Source organism: Sceloporus occidentalis, unplaced genomic scaffold (assembly GCF_023333645.1).
Source record: "Sceloporus occidentalis isolate IW3139 unplaced genomic scaffold, rSceOcc1.0.p SCAF_29, whole genome shotgun sequence".
Classification (NCBI taxonomy): Eukaryota; Metazoa; Chordata; class Lepidosauria; order Squamata; family Phrynosomatidae; genus Sceloporus; species Sceloporus occidentalis.
Window position 1 is genome coordinate 6172171 of NW_028317009.1, and position 22437 is coordinate 6194607.

Below are 22437 nucleotides of genomic sequence, written 5' to 3' on the forward strand. Positions count from 1 at the left end.
TTAATTAAGGTTATCCACCATGTTCTCTTGTCGAACAATTTGCACCTCCCCGGAGTTCTGTCTTCCTGGCTATTTCTGCAGACACAGTACATCGTTCTCAAGGTAACAGTCCAGAAAACCCTGCTTATTGTCGATATTTGTGTTTAAAGATGGTTATTGAAGTTAGAGTAACAGAAGAGACAAAGCTGTAGTTAGCATTAAAATATCAATTTCAGAGGAGATGATGTTATCTAGTGTTTTCAGCTCAAGCTTTCCGAATCTCGTTGGTGAGGTTTCTTGTTGCTACTAACTTTAGCCCTGTGACCCCTACTTGTCAAAGAAAGGATTTTCCAATGTTTCATAAAGTTAGATTCCTGAAATCACACAGGATAATAATGATGACTCTACCACTCTAAGGCTAATACTAACTGGCCTAACCGCACTCACCTCTACACGTCACAATCATTGGCACCTCTGGCTCCTTAACAATTCCATCTAGTGTATCAATGGAGAGAAACTCTACATGACCCAGAGTTCTTTCACACATCAGTCTTTTTCTTCTAGGAATCCTCCTCTTCTAATACCGGGTAAAAAAAAAACCAATACAGAATGAGACAAAACCATCTGTTTGGTTGTTTAGCTCATTCGCTGCCAAGATTTGAAAATGTTCCTTTTTCTTTATGTACAATGTAACATTGCTCTCTGCATACACCTACTTGTGTTCCGAGCTCCTGTTCATCCTTGTTATATTACACGCGTCTTCACTTTTATTTTTCCTTCCAAGAAAGTGAGATCACAGATCTGTGCGCTACTAGCGAATGAGCGTTTGCGTTTGAAACATTTGTCTTTGAAGTGTATACTTCTGATTTGAGGCAGTTCCAGGCTTGTGTGATCCTTATAACCTAGTGTTTTGTGCTTTTTGGAACTGGGACATGCTGTACTGTACCTGCTTCCTTTTTCTTATGCGCTACTCTCTCCAGGCTTGGGGATTTCGTTTCTCAGTCATGCTTTATAAACAAATAGAACTTTTACCAATCGCAACAGTCTGTACCTTATCATTTCTCCACTGATAGAGAATGGGGTATGCTATCGCACAAGTGATTATTCTTTAATATCTGCGTATCACTTTAGTTAGGACTTCATCCTGAGGATGTGGTGCAAAGAATGTTACAAGAATTAAAAAACATACCTTTCTCCCCTTATCAATGATCATTTTCTGTTGACACAATTTGTAAACGTAGTTCCCTATCAGACATTTTAGCTCACAAAAGCCATGACTGCTTTGCCTTGTCACCCCATTCAACTAATTCTGTAGCACAAAGTGGAAAAGTGTGGGCCAATGCTTCCTGATGAATCCCTGGGTGTGGGTTTATAGGCAGCCGCCTATACCAGAGCTGGATACATTTATGATCAAGACAGAAAATCTTAGTAACCTGTATTTTAGGAGCCAGGAACTTGCGCATTCATAGTAATGGATTCAAAACCGGCACAAACATTTTAGGGCCAGATAGTTGTTTTAGAACCGATTCTGTTAGTTTGTGAATGAAATGGCAGCCCCTCCTGTCATCCTTGGAAGCGATCAGAGTACTGTGAAATCATCATCGCCTTGCTTTGCCTCTCATGGGCAATTTCACTTAATTGACACCTGACACTCAACACTTTGTTGCTCGGCTTTACACACGCAGTACTAGCAGTCAAGTTGCAACTTTGTAGTTTACTTCTCAACAGCTTCCAACCCTGTCACTGCCACAAAGTGTAATTACCCACAAATAATATATCAAACAGCTGTGTTAATTAAATGTTTTTTCTTTTATAATTTAATGTGGCAGTACTAATTTAATTCCCTGACTAAACAAACTGATCTGTTACATAAATTCTAGTAGTGTTAAAAGAAGTGACAGAGAAAGATGAGCAATTGGTGACAGTTTTTCATTAATATCACTATAGCTATCTACAGAAGGGAGCAAGAAATCTAAACTTGTGTTCTACTATATCTCGCTTTGTACTGTTGCCAGTCATTGTTGCACAGTGTTATGGCGTTGGATGGCAATGTTCCCTGCAAGGCGAATCATCGGGCAGGAAAACAGCCAATGTATCATTAATGTAATCATTTCTTTTCTTCATTGTACGTATTGTGGGGTTCACCTTGGAGGGACGCTGCATAGTAACCTAAGAAGAACTGACACTGGCTAAATCTGAGAGATCTGATTTAAAGAGGGCTGAGTTAACGCAAGGTGAACTTATTATGAAATCAGCTTTTTGGCCATATTGAGTACAAAGCTTAGAAGCTCGGTGCCAGTTGAGTATCTCCTACTGGTTGTTCACCTCTGAGGAAACTTGTGGCAACTTGGATTCTGACCGGAACTGGTATTATATGTTAGACCCCATAGATGCTTATGTAGCACTTATCTGTATAATTCAGTTACAGTTAATTATAAAGTGGGCTTCTGTTTATTTCTAACACCATCTCCAGCCTCTCTATTGCAGGTCAGAATGTCATGTTGTTGGTATGCCAGGAATTGGATTAGGACATTATTATTTCTCTTCAATTTTAACTTCAACATAGTTTCCAAATATCTTTAAGTTGCCAAGTTTCCTTATTTCTTCATTGAGATATAATAGTGTTTAATAGCTGTTATACCAGATGTGAAGGGAAGGTCTCTACGTGCTTCATCTCTGCTCCGAGTGAATCCGGCTCACGATTACGTTCAATTATAAATTGGAAACTCTTAATAATGCTGTTTCCCATTCTTCTCCATTTCACCGAGTAGAACATGGTTGACATTTAATTTTTTTTTACAACTTTTAAATTGTTAAAACCCTTTATACTGAATTACTAACCTTTTTCATATTGCTGTTAACACTTCTTTATCAGCCCAAAGTATCTGAGGGATGTTCACAATTATAACCCAAAATCTTTCTGCCTTGTTTAATCTGTTGCTGGTACTTTCCTGATAACAAACAAACCGAGTATGAGTTTGTTTTGAGAATTTATTCTTGTTAAGCTGTACACCAAAGGCAAAGAGTTAAAGAAATGTACAGCTTATAGTCGCTATATTTAAGAAGATAGTTTTGAAAAGGAGAACCATTTCTAAACAGCAGAGGCCAAATCTTATGGGCCTCTGATCGCAAAAACACCAAAGACAGTTTGCCAGGATGCATAATGCTGTGTCTGTGAGGATTAGATTGGAAGCTAAGGGGATTAATGTGTTTTATGTTAGTGTCTCGCGTCTATTGCACTGATAGAAAACGTTGTAAATGACAGTATATAACGTGTATGCAGCAATCCCATGCTGGCTTGTATCAGGACTCCTTAACGATAACATGTCAGTTGCATTTAAACAGTATGAGCGATACATAGCTGATTAGGCGCTCCTTATACCTCGAGGAGCAATGCTTGATTAAAAGAAAAATGAAGAATCCTATTCTGTATTGATACTTAGCGAGACGTTATTTGCAGGGCACATCACCCTCACGTGCGAGAAAAATTAACAACCAGTTTCCCCACAGCATTTCCAACCCAATGTATTTTCAGGATCGACTGTTCTTTTGGGTGCCAAGAGGTCAGTGTTGTCTGCAAGGCAGATTTTCGGCAAACTAAAGACTAACTTCCTTTTGTGTAAATTGCATTATACAAGGGGATTCCCTTCTTGAACCGATCTATATAATAAGAGAGCAGTTTGGCATAATGATTGAGTGCTATGGATGGTGTTGTGGAGAGCAGAGGTAATGCACATTAATATTATTTTTAATAAATTGGTAGAAAATGAAAACTCTTTGACGGTCCATTGCGGAGTCAGACGGACACATGACCATGCTGAGAGCCCCAAACACGTTCTGTCGTATCGTGATATTTTCAGGTGATATTTTCAGAGTAGAAGGGCCTGCTCTTCAAGCTTACAATTTATTAAGAGGCGGAGGAGGAATGAGACAGATGGTGAAGAGCAGTACATAATAATAATGTTAAAATGTATTTTTAATTCTAAATGGAGTTATTTTATGTAACAACTAATAAATGTTCCAGGAAGTCTGAGTTTTTATGTTTTGGGTCTTAATAAGAGACCCATCATTAATCCTCAAAGTTTATGCACTTCCATAAATTAGTAGCAATGTTATTATTATTATTATTATTATTTTTAAGGGTAGGCAAAATCCTGTTCTTATTTCCAATAATAAACTTTGGAAAACATCTTCCCCTTCTATACACAAAGCCAAATTCTTAAATACTGAATTGCAGAGATTTCGAGCCTACATATCATTTTAGTTTTAGAAATTGTCAGAAAGATCAAAGAATGTGTTTAATGTGTGAATTCTCTTTTTAAGAGGATTGTTTTAATTAAACACACACAGATTATCTGGCTTTGTTTCTGTCTGATGAAGTTCAAGCACAAATTAAAATAAGCTTCATATAGAAGTCAGCACCCAGCAACAAACAAACAAAAAAGGTTTATTGTTAATACGTATATATCGTCCGGGGCGTCTGTCCATCAGACGGTGCAGGGAAACTCTTTGGTGTCAACAGAAAGTTACTGAAGATGTATGATGAGCGCGTGAACATTTTATGGCTGCTTTGGCTTTCATTTCCTGAAGTCTGTCTTTTTTTGGTTTAACACGATAAAGCTTTTCTGATTTCTGTCCCTATAGGAACGAGAAGCTATTATAACTGGCATCAGTTGCAAGCCCATAAATAAAATATACCGTTTAAAGACTGCATTGTGTTAAGTAAATATTTCATAAGTATAGGGAGAGACATATGAAAGGGCAATTACAATTAGTTTTGATTGTTTGAACCGGGGGAAAGAACACAGTGGGACATTCTGTGCGAGAGTGCAGTGTGATTCAGCTTTTAAATTTGCACCCCGCCAGCCAGAGCGAAAACAACCACCATCTCAGACTTCTCGTGCCAGGATGTAAGTCCTAGGGGAAATTCTGGGCAGACAGCCTCTGTTTTGGTATATATACACAAAAGTGACTCATCAAAGGTCTAAAATTTTACATGGTATTTCCAATTGCCCCTCGTTCGCGTGCTTTGATGGGTTTAGCGGAGGCCAGCACATTCCATCTGGAGATATTCCTCGGCACACATTTTCCAAGTCTTTCCCTGGCACGCTCGCTGGGAACATGTCATTGGCAGAGGCCTGAGTGCTTTCAGACAAATATTCTCTCTGTAAATAGACTTCTGACAGTTTCCATATATGCATCTTTTAGTCTCTCTGCTTACAAGTTCTTATTTACTCAGATTTAAAAAAAAATAAAGCAAGCCTGCAGAGACATCCAGGTCTCAAACATATAAGGATTTTTATGACTGTTTCTTGATTGAAATTCAACAATAATGGTAAAGCCAGCCAAATACAGTATCTATTGTTTCATAGTAAAAGCACTGAAACTGGCATAGCGTATGCTTAATGGAATACTAAAAGAAAAGATATTAGTAATTCTTCTTTAATTTTATTATGAATTAATATAAGAATATGTCTTCTTTGACCAGGAAATACACAGACATTCAAGTGGTGCGCTGTGGGTTTTCATACGAAGTGTATTTAATTCTTATTTTTGTCATTGTAACCGATAACTTTAATTAGGAAATTAAAAGATACATTCAGACTCAACAAAAGGAGACCTTAACATTTAATATGACAAAGTGACAAAATATTTGTTTAACAAAAGGGGGAAATAATTGTAGGCTGCTATTTTTTTTTTATTTAGCAAGGAGAAGAATGCAAACCTACAATGAAATGCTCTATTTTCAGCTACAGACGGCTGGTATGCTGTCGGCTCACTCCATTCCCAGTTTGGGCCAAATTAAATTGTTGTCCGTGGTGGAAAGCATGCCACATATATGTTTACATTGAAAATAATAAGTGTGTATTGAGGCATCACTTACACTTTATTTTTTGAAGCCACTATAATGTATATACTAGTTAAAGAGGTTACCATGTAACCCTAATTTCTTTGTCTTTAGGGATGTTTCCATTGGGATGGAGATTCTGCTGGAATCTAGTGGCTACCGGAAAAGTCCTGCCCCAATATTAACCAGATCTGCAGAAGGTACTGTGTATTTTCAGTCTTTTTACAAAACATATTTGGGAAAGAATGGATTTCTGCTGTTAAAGTTCCCTATCTCAGTGCCGTCCCTTTGCAGCAAATGGCACCATTAATCGAGATTTAAAGCTCGATATTAAGACAATATAGGCCCATTTGTGTGTACTGAGTCTGTTGTTAAAAATGAACCTGTCTTGTCACATAAGAGTGTCTCACTACATAAAAAAAAGTTTCATGTTCTAAATAACGAAACAAGGCAAGTGTGCCCCTGAGTTTAAATCATGCATTTAATATACAACATAAAACAATCTTTACAGAAAATTATATTTAGGTATAGACGGTGAATAAAACAGTAAAGAGACAAGGAGGTTTAATGGGATACGCTGTTTATATATAAATCAAAAACTGGTTAACAAAATAGCTTTTTGAAGAACTTTCTCCTTTCAAAAGGCATACAGTCCTGCTGAAAGAGTTGTAAAAGAGCAAGTTTTACCTTTCTCAATAGAAAGTTTAATGACAGTAAGGGCTTATCTGGAACCCCAAACACCTCCATGGGATCACTGCAAGGCTCTCAGATAATTAATACAATGGAACTCCATTTCTCCGCATAATTTTTCCATCACATGATGTTTTATTTAACCTCATTTGTTTTTGTGGCTACTAACTGTATATGCTTACATGTTTCTTCCAAGTTCTTCATCAAAGCAAGAGACAGTATAGTGGATTTGTGTGTAAGGGGTTATATATGCTGCTATAAACCGGTGCTGTGATTCCAAGGATTTAAGCTCCATGAAATTGTAATGTGTTTGTGGGTTTACAAGATTACCGGCAATAGGCTGACGTGTAAGGAATATGACCTAGATATTGATTAAACATTGATTTGTCTAAAAATTACTTGCTCCATTATTGTCATTGTTAGGAATTCTACCAACCACACCTCATCTCTTTCCCACAGTGCTCCTTATACATTATTAATGATATATTCAAACATTTAATAAACAGACAATGAATGTGACATAAATTGTTATCTTTGATTAACCCATTGATCAAGTTTATGATAATATGGAGATATCTTCGATTGACCATTCCATTGTTATTCTTTAGGCCTGTAATCATGAATGTGACAATGACATAGATGGAATAACACTCATGTAATAAGCGTCAGTTTCCGCCCATTAACTCCTAGGTTTAAAATGGACATTTCTCTACATATGTATTGAAACCAAGTATATATTGAGGTTGAAAGGGTTTTTTTGTTTGTTTGGTTTTTTTTTTGGTGGTAAGTTTGGAATTTTCTGTGGCATCCATATTTTGAGTTTTATGAGTATACCAGAATTCGCCTAAATTAAGTCGTATGAGATATTTTTTATTTTCTTGTAAAAACATAATTTTTTATAATTTAAACAATGACATGTTATTTGTTACTGAAAAGTACTATAAAAGGTAACCATTTCCCAGAAAGGTCAAATAAGATATTTACTATGAAGGCACATCCTAATGCATTCACTACATGCTAAAAATAGTAAAAATGATGACAAATATTGGCAGCTACCAAGGTCAAGGTCACAGATTGATTGTATTTCTGTAAGGTTATGGCACTTTACTGCTGTCTTACAAGCTCAGTACAAATAAACTCTTAAGTAGCTTCTTTAAAGCAGTGCTTAATTACATATTTTTTTGAAAGTCCTTTTTAACCAGAAATACATTTCCACGTGTGCCTTGTAAGCGTTTCCTCCCCATCCCCCTCAGCAGCATTTTACATTTTTACATCCTTTTGAACTGCACATTTTGCTGCTAATGATAGTCGTATTAACAAGCAACAAGCAATTTATTTAGCTCAGTAGAGTTCTGTGAAGACCTTGAAGAATAGTCAAGCCTTATTCATAGAACATGTCTCATCACAATGAAATGGAAGAAAATAAACAAAGTGGACAGAGGAATTGATTTGGTATCTCGTTCCCCATTACCGTCTCATTTAGTGAATGCAGATTATTAATAAGATGTATGTAGGGAAAATGTAGCTATTGATTATTGAGCTTGTTATTTATTTCAGATGAAAAAGCTCAGGTAGGGTGGAGGGTAGCAGAGAGTCCTCTTGCAAACAATGTAAATGGAACACTGGCACTACCAAACCCTTGGCAGACTAGCCGTCAGGTGGGACGCTTGGCAGCATAGCCCTCGGGTGGGACGCTTGGCAGCATAGCCCTCGGGTGGGACGCTTGGCAGCATAGCCCTCGGGTAGGGCGCTTGGCAGCATAGCCCTCGGGTAGGGCGCTTGACAGCATAGCCCTCGGGTAGGGCGCTTGACAGCATAGCCCTCGGGTAGGGCGCTTGGCAGCATAGCCCTCGGGTAGGGCGCTTGGCAGCATAGCCCTCGGGTAGGGCGCTTGGCAGCATAGCCCTCGGGTAGGGCGCTTGGCAGCATAGCCCTCGGGTAGGGCGCTTGGCAGCATAGCCCTCGGGTAGGAAGCTTGGCAGGATAGCCCTCGGGTAGGATGCTTCTTGCGAACAAGAAACACCAGTCAGGAAGAGCAGCAGCATGAGAAACAGAGAACCAGATCAAGCAGGTCACAACCACAAGGCATAAACCCACCACAAAGTCCCTGTTTGTAATAAGCAGCAGGTATTTAAAGGGCTGCTCAACATAACGAGACCAGCTGACACCATCAGAATGGAGCAAGAATTCCAAAGTATGTAGAGCGGCCACTACAGGCGGAAAGTGGAAATGACAGCACAGCTATTATAAAGAATACAGGAGCCTGGAATACAGGGTGGTGACATCTATGACATACGGAACAATATATGCATCTATGACAAATAAGCATACTACAGTGATGAATTGGCAAAGAATGTTAAACCACTTGGCCTTTTTAGTCTACCATTTACTAATTTCACTAAAAAAAAAATAAAAACTAAATGAAAAATAAACATTTTTACATTACATTTGGGGAAAGAACAATTCTGGCTCTATGTAAAATACTCCAGGATAAAATAATTAAAGTTGATGGACTTGAACACATGTGGAAGGAAACGCCATATTGAATGCATGCCAAAGGCATTGGTTTCACAGAAATAGTTACGTTGTGTCTTGGATTATTATTTTGCAAAGCGATAAACATTGGGGGGGGAAAACAAAGCTGCTCTTCCCATTGTTTCCCCCATTGTTTCTTTTGCAGATTTCTACCACATACAGAGCCATTTATTGGTATAATTTAGCAGAAATCACACATGAGAAAACCATGCAGTAAATGAGTTCAGCTGTCCACCCACTTGCAGGAAAGAGAATGTGTGCCGTCGAATTAGAAACGCAGAAACAGAACCCCTCGTTCAGAATGTGACTGCTCCCTGGACACAGAGTTCTATTTCTATACTCATTGTAAAGCCCTATAGTCTGCCTTTCCAAATAATCCAGGGAGAGGCTAGCAACTGCTTACAGCTGTTAGTCTGTGGAACGCTGCCTGGGCTTAAATACTTGGCTTATATTTCTAGCACTCTTCTTTTTTTTTCCCGTTGAAGGGTATATCCTGAGATAAAAGATCTCCAGACCAGAGAACTGATCAACATGGAATCTAGTAAATGGTAGATAAAATATATTCAAATATTCACACTTGTGTTCGTTTGCCATTCGTATGTGTTGAACACGTTTCTACGTTACTAAATGTTTTCTAAGAAAACTGTTTTCATCTAGGCAAACAATAATAATTTCTAAGAAGTACAACCATTATCTATGGCACTGGACACCCCTTGTTACACCGTGACGCACTTTCTGCATAAAATCAGCCTGTTGTCTAGATTGTTTCCCATTCTTATAATACTGGAGAAAACTAATATCGATTGAAAAGACACTTCACTCCATGTGAGACCTTATGGGAAACACATCTATTGGGTATGAAAACAACAGAGATTCTCCGATTTTCGCAGACAGGCTTCTTTCTCAGATATCAACAAGACTTGTTACAAGGAGCAGTACAATAATATTGAGACAGACTATGTTGTGGAACAGCTTTAAAGATTGTGTTCCTGGATCTGGATTGTAACCGATCAACTGAACAAGGTAAACAAGTCATTCTGTAGACACAATAATTTCTATGGAATGTGTTCCCTAAGGAGCAGTTTTCCTTGAGATGTCTTGAACGAGGCAAGAACCCATAGTCATTGTACTTCAGGGTTCACTTTATGTTGTGTCCGCTGGTAACAGCAAAGTTCTAGACTAGTATCAGAGAAAAATGTATCATGTAGAATTTACAGCCATGCCTTCGGGATTTGATTAGCTCTAAGGATAGGAACTGTTCAGCTGCTACTCATGAGGATAGGACTTAACCGTTCAGCTGCTACTGAAGAGGTGGAAACGTTACAGTAATGAGCCTCCTCACCAGCAATGTCATCCTTGTATGGTTTGAGATCATATTCATCAAGGTGCATTTATCTGTTGTCTGTTGAACATCTTTAAAAAAAAAACAACTGAGCATTTAAGAATTGTAAGCTCTGCTGCAAATCTCAACAACGATGGGAATTCATTTCATAAATGGTCCACTTGCAAAACGTGAAAGACAAACGTTGACACCTTGAGAGAAAATTCAGGATCATTCTCAGTTTCCATGCCTACTGATTTAGTTTCTGATACTTGTGCTGAAGTGAAGAAAGCTTTTCTTGGGATATCATTTGACACGACTTTAACTGGCAATTAGCATGCCACTGGGGAAAAACATGTGCAATGTTTGTGATGAGCAAGAAGAAATTCTGCTGAAACACAACCTTTTACAAAATTAACGCTGAAAAGATGGATGTGGAAAGTTTTATCTACAAAAGCAACTGGGTTATTTCTCCTGCGATCAAGTTGCCTAAACGCTTTGTTTACGTCCATCTTACATCTGCATCTGTCTCAAATATTTATTCTCTGCTTTGATTTCCTCGTATCACTTTTCCTTCATTGGTTGTAAGTAGATCCACACTAAACAGCCAGACGCAGTCCTAAATTCTTCTTATCTTTGACCTTTCCAATCACATTGAAATACCTTAAAAATGTAAATGTTAGTGACAACCACGTGCCCCCAATGTATAGTTCCTTATCCTTAAACATGCACTTTGTGGTACTTTTTAATGGTCTAGAGAGTACTTCAGTGCCTTCAAATGCTAATGGCATTGGAAAACTGTTATTAAGGGTACTTACTGAGAAAAGGTTGGCACTAAGGGGTTCTTGGGTTCACAGAATTGGTTACCAACAGTACTCGGGTGCATACATCTTGAGAAATATTTATTAAAGCGTATGAATTATAAACCATCTGTGGAATGCAGCTAATTTAAGGTTGCTACGTGAGTTACTATAATGTTGTTCAGGGCAGTATGTGTATGTAATTAGGCACAGCCTTAACATCAACCCCACTTCCTTCTATGCTGCGTTCTACATTATAACAGATGCCCAGAGTCTAAGTTAAATGTTTGTGAATTGTGTTGCTATGTTTGTTATTATTGTTGCCTGCAATAACAAGACAATGGAGGCAATGGTGTCATTACAAACAGCAATAAATTTACAGTTAAAACCATCTAGTGGAATAATACGTTTGGGGGATAAAGCTCTCAGCAGTACCAACACAGAGGATGGCTGGAATCAAGCAGTACATTAAGAAGAGTGAGCACAGCACAGAAATATTCACCTGAGGGCAATGTTCTCTGAAATTCCCTTCATATGGTACAGTTTGACACTCTCACTTAAACTTACAATCCTGTCTGCGCCGTCTCCTTGAAATAAAAGTTAACTATGTGGTTCTTTAGGCAACTTAACAGCTGAACGTGGTGACGGCTGATCTATATAGCTGTGTATGGGGAAAACATAATTATGTTATAATAATATTGAGAACAAAACGACCACTTTCATTGCCTGAGTAATCTCATTGGTTTGGGACTGGGGCACTTTAGGGTTGTCAGCAGTACCTTTACTGGGTCTTCTGTTGGTAATGCTACAGCCCACTGATATTTTTTTACATTGCCCTGGGCTGTAGATACGTATAATATCGCTGATATGCCATTGGAACACAATATCACGAATAATCCACAGTGGAAAAGAGACAATGTTTATTGGATACAATTTTCTTCTGTAAAAATGGGTAATGATTTGTAATCCATTGTATGAATTTCTTGGGTTTTTTCCTTGATGAAGACTTACGGGAAATAAGACTTTTCATTGCATAGGTTTTACTTCTTACTATGTATAGCATGGTAGATAGTTTTATTGTGGGGCATATATTACATGTATTACGTTTGATCTTTCGACAGAAGGTCGAGATACAGTTATACATAGAGATGACTGATCCCACATGTTGGCATGTGCTATGAGTATAGCCCGTATGTACTACTAGGCAGTAGCTTAGAGGTTTACTTGTGGCGGTATGTTTATCATCAGGCAATATCACAAGCTATTTGCCTTTAGACAACAACATTTTGATGACCAGGAACATATGGTGCTCTCAAACATCACCCTAAATTTCCATGGGGGGGGGGGGTTTGTCTTCCAAATTCATAACCACTAGAGATATCATATAAGACTTGACTTTATTATTACTATTATTGCTACTGAGCCATAGCGTTTAATTAAGATTTCATGAATTGAAAGTACGTTAACAGTAGGAATGTTTGGAAGAGTTTTGTAGCTGACACTCCAGACAGTGAAAATGACACCATGGATTCCAGTACACTTTGACTGTACAAAAATATGTATTGACAAACCTATAATTTCCCAGGTTAACATCACTCTATCTTTGTATGCTTACACATGCTTACATTGACGGCACAATGTATTGTTATTATAAGCAGAACAAAGTGTCTGATCCTCTTTCTATAGAGGAAAATGTCATATCAATTACAGCCTTATTGTGATGACAGGGTGATGCTTGGTCTTTGGATCATAGGTTTGTTAACTTAATTTTTTCCACCTTTTGTTTTAGAAGTAGAAAGTTTTTCATGTGCAGGACAAGTAGTACTGACACCCGGAGATGGGAAAAAATGAAAAGTGCATGTACGGTTAAGGCAAAAAAAAGATTTTCTTATATAGTGATAAAAGGAATAAAAGATTCTGATGGGAGCAATGATAGGTGTTACCATGGTGTGATTTCTAAAAGCAGTCCCCTGCTGCGTAGATGAGTCAGAAAATCATACGAACAATGGGAAGTTTTGACGGGACCTAGAAATATATTCCACGTTAAATGCCAGCGATAAAACATGTAAAAGAAAAAAACAATTTCATGGTAACGGTCAAGAAAAAGGTCGTCAAATTTAAAACAAACTGCTGGAATACTTTACACCCCCATGTATTAGTCCAGTCATTATAGTGTATCATTGTATTCATCACCACTTAGCAAGCAAATCCGTTCTTTTATGTGTTTCACATTTGTGTAAATCAGGTCCTGCACTACATCGAAAGTAAATCCAGCATTGCTGTCCTTTCCACTCTTGCAATTACCCTCACGCTTTTATTTCTTACGTTCTCTGATCCTTGTTTGTGTTGCCTGCGAAAGAATCTACAATTGTCTGCGAGTGAGCCTAAATAACTGTTATTTTTGTAATAAGTGTCACCATTTGGTAGTTGTCAGAAGCTTCTGGTTGCAGAAATGTGCCGATAGAGCTGATATTATATATTACCAACGTTTTTTATTCCAGGTGTGTGTATGGGGGGGGGGGGGGGATATGCAGAACTTAAAATAATCTGCTCAAAATGTAGTCATTGTACACCACCATCTTAAGCAGGAGAAATTAGTTGTTTTTCATGTTTTAGACTCAATATATCTAATTTCTGACAGCTTTTCACTGTAAGGTAAGCTGTTCTTGTCTTGCCCCGATAACAAACCATCCTCAGCTTGGGGAAGCTCAGTTCCTAGTACCTGGGCTTTAAGCATTATATGTCGCCTTTCTTTTGACCAACAGAACTCAAAGTTCTACCTGAGCTCATTAAAAACAATCTCTTTACTGGAAAACATGGTTTATTGTGCGCAATGCCCTGCGAAAAAAAAATCTTGACTTAAGTGTAAGGCCTCGCTGGACACAGGTCAAAATAAGCATTTTCCTGCTCTGAAGGGGCTCTTTGGACTGCTATCACAGAACCTTGGTGTGAATGCCCAAATTCCCCAAATTCTGTTTCAAAACTGTATAAAATGGGGCTCCTCCTGGGTGCTTGTTTAACTTACAGGACAGTACTAAGCGATTCAAGACATCTGGTCATCCATTGTAAGACTCGTCAGGAGATGGACTGCAAAGATTAAGTGCTTCCTCCGTCGTATGACACTATAACATCTCTCTCCCTGTTTTGTTTTTTTTATTATCAGAATGCTCATTTTCCACCGAAGCAACTTGTATTTTAATTATATTTTCCCTAAAAGAGGGAGAACAAAACCAAATGAACAAAGAAAACATCTGCTTTAACGACATAACCACTTGCATCTACACATTGCCAGATGTCAGCGCATGTGAAACTAACACATTCTCCATGTGCAGCAGAACTGTACACATGCATAACGCTCATGAATAGTGCACTCGGGTTATCCAACAGACACCTCACAAAATCCCTTCCATCACAAATGACACTTTCTTTTTTCAGACTTCATTTTTGTAGTTGGCGGTAACGACGATGTGTTCTTTCATGGGTCAGGGTGATATCCATTGAAGATTGATAAACCAGTCACTTCTCAATGGCAAACACACTTTCCCCTGTAGCCCTTATCGTTGCTGGTGGACAGATATGGCAGCGACCTTTGCAGATAGAAATGATGTCCTTAATAACAGCTGTGTGCAGCAATAAAATAAAAATGTGTTTTAAGCAATAGTATTGTGCAGCCGGATAAAAAAAAAATTGATAATGTTCTTAATAGACTTTTTCAAAAGATAAGAAACATTCAGCCCATCTAGTCTGCCAATTTTTTCCTGCCGTAAACCCCTCACATCGTATTTGGTCGCTGGTCTAGTCATTTATTTAGGATGGCTTGATGGCTAGGAAAACTGTTGTGTGCCTATTTACTACCACGCATGTCTATGACATCGCACACGCCATATGGGTGATGGCTATGTGTACATGCTTTTCAATCACGCTCAAACACTGCCAGAAAACCTCACAGTTTAATGGCCTCGTTGCCAGCAGACACTGTTTAAACGCTTAGAAAAATTAGGCAAATTCCATTTTCCCCAAGGTTAACACGTTTATTACCAAGTTACATGATGTGAGCATTCATTGTTATTCCCCGGAGCAACTGTCGTGACAGAGGAGCGATTACCATTTCAGGAAAAGTAGCATTATTGGAAATTACACGCCACCATGCATATAGTAAACATGTGGCAGATTATCCCAGCTCAAAACATACCTCATGTGTTGAGTTTGAGAAACAATAATTGCTTTCTTGGTTCGTTTTCAAGTACCACCTAAATCAGAAGGCCTGCTCCCACAGACGCTTTGCAATGAATTAAAACGGAAGGAAGGCTCATTATGGAGCACAGTGGGTAATGGTATGCAAATCAACATTACTGATGGCTCGACTAGCTTTCTGCCACCAAGAGGATTTTGCAAACAGACACAAGAAATTGTTTGCAGAGACGACTGTCTGTTGTAGGAGGGCTCCAAACATGCTTTACAGCTAAATAGAGCCCCCTGGGACTTTCACATCAACCATGCTGAAAGGGATGTCTCAGTGGCACCTTCAAGTACCCTTTGTAGAGGAAAATATTCTTCCTTGAGCATAGGTTTGTGTCGTCGACGTGATTGAGACGCTGATTGCTCATTCTTTAAATCTGTGGTCAGAGCAAATATAATTTTTATTATTGAGGGTGTGATTAAAAGGACGCTGAGGTTCTAAAGCTATGTACATGCATGTTTTCTGATTGATATTACTCCTGCTCTGACATACTTGCTGTAGTGCTAATAAAGCCCCACATTTCATATGGCATTAGGACTTTTTATCTCCCTCCTCGTCTCCTCCATCTGTATGCGCACAAGCACTTATTTCCCCAATGTTTTTTCCATTACACATTGCACTGAGCTATTTCACTGAGCACTAATTTACTGTCAGAACTGGATCTGCATTTAATCTCATTATTCCCTACTCTCTTAATGCTCTATTTAATTTTCTTTGTGCTGACAATACATCTAATCTATTTCATCTACTATAACTTGAGATGTTTTTCTTGCAGTTCAATACTGTATCTCTACCTGTTATAATGCTTTGTGTAAAAAGACTACTAAATTAACATTGGGATGGCAGTAGAATGGTCGTTATGGAGTAGACTGACTGGCACAACTCACACTAACTCATTTGGATTATGCCAACAAATAATGAACCACTAATGAAATTGAAGAAATAAAGAATAAGATCAATACCACGAGTGGTAAAAGATAATACTTTACTTGAAGCTGGAAAAATGGTTCAAATATATGGCTGATTGTTTTAATCTGTATATGTTTCCTTTGTTTTTGCCGCCAACCTGGTCTTGTTTCTTGTTTTTGACTATTGTGACATATATCACAAGCTCTCTGATTCTGATAATCTTGTCACATTGAAAAAAAATTAGAATATTATTTTGCTGTATATGGTCATGTCGTTTGTCACATGACCACTTTAATTAAAAGATGATGCAAATAAATTAGACATTCCCTTTAATCCCAGGAACATGGATTAAGAATGTAACATATGTAACTAGATATGGGATGAGCAGAGTATAGGAAAATATTTTTTACATGTATCATACAAAACATTAGTTTGGGACTATCTCAAGTTATACATGTAACACTAAAATAAAACCTAAACGCACACAGCCTGAAAGAGGTTCAGAAATAGCCTTCAGAAAGATTCATCATAGATCAAATAGTTCTAATTCATGTCGGAATATGCGTCAAAACACATTTATACTCCAAAAAAATCTACTTTATAAAAAGAAAAGCCTAAATGACCAGAACAGGTGGAGAAAACACTAAATGACTATAATTTTTCCTCTGTCTCTTACGCAATACTACTGGTATTTAGCACTTGTTCCTGACCAAACTAATACTTGCCAAAACCCTAGTTTGTAAGTGACTCTTGTAGCAAATTTTTGTGATTTGAAGAGGCATATACAACAAAACGTTTGCATGCGAGGGCTTGTGATGGGTGTATGGGGACAGTGGGACAGAGGGGTTAGCGGGGAGTTGAATCAATGCAGACTGTGATGGTAGATAAAGGAATTAATGGGCTAATAAGCTGACCTTCAAATCAGGAGAGCATTAAGAAGAGGCTAAAACGAAAGTGCTACAATAAGGGATAAAGTAATTTAACTTAGATTGGAATGTGTATTAATTGGAACAGCTTTTAGAAGCTGTGAGACTAATTTGTTGGTAAGTGGTTACCACTTTACCACCGCGTCTGTGTTGGACAAAAGCGATAATTGTCTCGATCATCTGAATTCAGTCTTTAGGTAAAGTCCAAACATAATAAACTAATTGGGACTTATCAGCTAGGCAGACCAAATCCTGAGGCTGTGTTGGTAGTCACATATGTCTAGTAATATGTAAGTACTTGGCTAATTATGTCAAGGGTTGTAGAAGGTCAAGACTTAGACCATTTAATATCTGAAGACGTTACATCTCTAGTTTATAGAAAATGTACTAAGCCCTTCTTGCAGAAGATATTCAGCAGGGCTGGCCCTTTACAAATTCATTGATGGAATGTTTCAACTCACCTACTGTTCCTGGTTTAGAGGATAAACTCCAGTGATTCCATTGTTGTATGTGCATTGCTTGAAGACTCGCAGGAAGCAATATGAGGACTGCTAAATGCCAGCAGGGAAGACTGTTAAAGTGGAGCGTCCTGCTTGTCTGTTTGACAAGGCGGTACGAAACATGGAGAGGAATTCCAACAGGTTCTATAAGCTGTAATTTCTCTCCTTCACAAAACTATGGCACACTGTCAAAAATAAAACTTTGCCCATAAAACTCAAGGTATTAATTAAACAAGCATTATGTTTGAGAAATAGCCAACCCGTAGCTGACAGTTTCTGCCAAAAGGATAGATGTTAATCTATTTTTAAGTTGTTTCTTTCATTTTACCTTTTACGTAGTGATGGAAGTGATGGCAGTCAAGACCTCTTTGCCCACCCACATCAGTTATTTCTCCATTCTGCTGTTCTATAATGTTTATCATGCATTGAGTGCATACTTTAGAACCAAATTGCAATAGACAGTGTCTGCTTTTCTGTTCGGTGGCCACTTTTCACCACTTCTCTGGTTTACCTTGTTCCCCAAAATAAGTATTTAATTCCCTAATTCACAGTCTTTTCATTTCCTCAACTATCAGACAATGCTTCTTCCATTTAACCCCTAAACCACCTAATCCCATTTTTAGTAAACTGTCTCCTTTTTCTTTTCTGTTTTATGCATCTTCATCCACTCATAGTCATTTTGTGTAATTTTCAATGTTACATTTTCTCTCTTTGCTCACCAAACATTATTACTTGTTCTGGATACGTCTGTATATTATTGAAACGATAACAAATATTCTTCTCATGCCTGGACACACTAGTTTCCAGCACTCTTGCTGGGAGTTAGTATGTATTCTCTTCTTGCTTCTTTTCTATAACTCCGGGTCAAAGTGTCTTACATTCTGTGATGCCCGTGTAGATGTAGCTAGCTGAAACATAGAGTTTGTTGTTTTACTTGAATCTGGAGAGCCCTAGAAGTATTATATTTTTAAAGATGTAAAATCAGGATAAAGCTGTATTTTTTCATTTCAGAAAAACAAAGAAATTCCATTACATTCCGACACTCTAACGGTATGCTAAGTGTTTCCATAAAATAAGAATCAATATGATTAAGATCCATTACTTAGGGGGCTTTGCCTAATATTTGACTATTAGTGTAAAATATGTCAGGGGATAGTGATGTTGTGAAATAGATTATTCAAAGTAATTATGGAGCAGTGTAATTACTACAAAATTGAGGTCAGAAGATGGCATTTAGTATTACAGACTTAAGAGATTCCTTAAGAGATTTATCTTGCATTCTGTCTTTTCATCCAATTATTGAAAGCTAACATTTTTGTATAACAAGGAAAAAGATGTTTTCTTGTGTGAAAAAGATAATTTTTAGTTTATTCGTATTACATGCAATTGTTTCTCTGTAACTACAACCAGTATATGGTTGATTGCAAAAACATCAGATACAAACTTTAGTATCTATTCTGTATGTATTTTTTTTGTCTTGATAACTATTATCTAAACCTACTAACTGTAATGAGACAAATAGGGATAAACTAAGGTCTCATAATAGTCTCATTTCCCTTTGGTTGAACCTTCAAAGTAATATGTTTTTTTCTTCTAAAAAAGAACAAAGTAAACAATAATAAAGGGTAAAATGAGTAAATATGTGAAAGTGGTTAACAAATAGTCTACAAAAATGGAATTATAAACATGTAGCTAAATGGCCCAGCTGACTGATACCTTCTGCTTTCTTTATAAAAAGTCCAAGTATTTAACATTTAGAATTCTAGATTAAATTAAAGCTGACCCTTTTTATATTTATTGCAGTGAAATTCCTAATATAGAATGCTGTAGCCTACATATTGTGTCTGCCTGTAATTTGGCTATGAGTAGTGAATCAATGGAAGAGCCATTATCATAAGTGGATCAATCCGTGCTATTTTTCCCCGCAGTGTTGTCCATCTTGTAGACAACGTACACAATTAATGTATATCAGGAACATATTCCAGATAATAACAATGGATGATGCCCATTGTACAGCACGGAGGAATATGATGGCGCAATATAAAGCAATAAATAACAATCCTACTGGAACCTCTGAGGGGAATTAAAATGGCAAAAAATAATTAGCCTCATTTTGTCTTTTTTTGTTTTTAAAATCCTTTTTGAATTTTAATGTCAAAATGGCTAATTTTGTCATCTCTACACCTGCACTAAAGCTTTATGTTTGCCATTTAAATGTATATGGTTCATAAACAGATTGATGCTCATCTCCATCAACGTGGTGCATTGTAAAAATTTTATGCCAGTTATAATACAGCTATTACATATACAATCTAATCCAAATAGGAGATGATAAAGAATTGCACCAAAAAAGCATAAACAAAATTATTTTTTATGCGTTATATATGCATTTTTTTTAAATGCTATTTATCTGTGCAATTTTACTTTTATATTTGCCCATTTAGGTTGTTTTTCCGGGTGTTTTAATAAAGCTTATATAGAATATAGCCAAACATGCAGCCTCAAATATCTAAAGGTGTTTGATGAGAGAGTCTGCTTTCTTGGCATTCACCATCAATAAGCACCACAGATGAATTCTTATTGAATCGAATAACTCCATAAATATCTTAAAATAATACATTATTTAATACATCCTTAGTTCTAAAATATCTTTATAATTGGCTTCTTGTTCTCCTCCACCTTTCCCCAGTATGCTCTCTGGTGAGTGAGGCTAGTATCTTTGCTAAAATCAGGACTTTAATGGTATCTGCCTTAAAAGTGCAACAATAAAACAAAATAGGAGTGGACATTGTCAGCTGTTTTCAGTACATTTTAGTTTACCATAAAAGTTTCCTTTTTGGAATCAGGCAGGCATGGATATTAACAAGTGTTTGACCCCAGGATTCACCACTTCAAAGATGCATTAGACTCATACAACCTTGAGAATCCCAGCAGCCTAGCGAGTTTTTTTGGGTATAATTTGATTTATTTGCTGCTTGGCTTACTTGATAAACTACAAATCATATTGGCTATATGTCAGCATCGAAACCGGAGCAAACGCAGGACTTAAGAGTTATAATAGAATGTGGTAGTTAATATCACTCAGGGGTCCATTAAAGGTGTCACCCCGAGGAGTTCTGGGATTGGATACTGGAACCACCAGTTGCATCGTTTTTATTTCCATTTCTGTATATTTGTATTAATGTACCAATTTGTTTGTTATATTTATACTAGATAAATCAGTAACAATTGATGATTGGATGCCTTTGAGAATATTGAGAACTAAATGTTCATTTTATTCACAGTTTAACCTTAAAAAGACCCTAAAACCAAAGGTAACTTTTGGTTTTAAAGTACTCCCTCAATGTGATGCAATTTGTGTGTTATAAAAGGGTAATTACTTAATTGTGAGCTTTGGATACATACACAAACTCATTCAAGATAAACTCAGCAGAAAGAAGGTTTTCCATCAGTATGTTGAGAATAGGGGATGTTAGAACAACTTAATTTGTCCATCTCTGGCATGAATGTAAATGCGTCTTTTTTTAAATGAGGCCTCGGCTTCACAATTATGGAATAACATTAGTAAGATGCATATGTCACTTGCAAGTGTGGGAGGTGATGTACAATATTAGAAAAAGCATAAATCAAGAGACAAGGTTAATGGATTAATAATCTGCTGCCGATATATGGTAATGGCTGGGAATATAATTAGCCGTGAAAGTGTCATGCCCCTTGATATCACCAGGGCTGCGCATTTTGGATGGCACCATTCATCTTAACGGACAACAGGAACCAAAGGTATTCACTGCACAAAAACTCATTACTATGCTGTACTCTTAAGTAAGTAGCGTATGTCGAAGGTCGCTCCACTACTGAGTGTCCTCATATGTCAACATAACAGAATTCCGGCTTCCTTCTGTTCCTTCAGCGGAATACAGAATATAATCCGTTTTCTGAACCAAGAGAAGACTTATAAATATGTTTAAAAGTTTCCATCCTTGGACAGAAGTATACTTTTTTAAATCGCACACGCTTCGCATTTTATCACGCTGAAGCAGTCTTCCTTTACAAATTTGAACCCTTCTTCCGCATGAGACAAAAAAGCAAGCACAGCAGAAATTAACATCCCAAAGGAAAATAACTTTACTGGTGCTATTGGAAAAAAGCCATCTTAGTGTTGCCAAAAGCCTCTACTGGTCTCAAGCAAAGACCTACACAAAACTAAAGTAACCTCTTTAAGAGAACTTTGTGTAGGTGCCCACCTTGACCATTCTCATACAATTTATAGATGCGCTGTTGTAACCATGTCAGTGAGGATTTGCTGGCACCACATACTACAAACCTTGCAATCTTTTAAGTGGCCGTGCTTTGGTCTTTGAGGTCGTGCATTGAGTTCTAAGTAGGGCTGCAACTAACGATTATTTTAATAATCGATTAGTTGGCCGATTATTTTTTCGATTAATCGATTAATCGGATAAAAAAAACCAATATGCAAATTTTTTGTTTATTTAAAATAATTCAATGAACTGGATGTTAAAAAACAACTTAAAATTTACATTAACATTCTTATTTTGTTATGATGTAATAAAAAAACAATATTTTCAAAGTACAAAAACCCAAACACAATATTTATGAAACAAAATAACCCCAAACATTCTGAAAAGAGGTGGACTATTACTGTTCAAGAAACTTTGCCCCAGCCCTGGC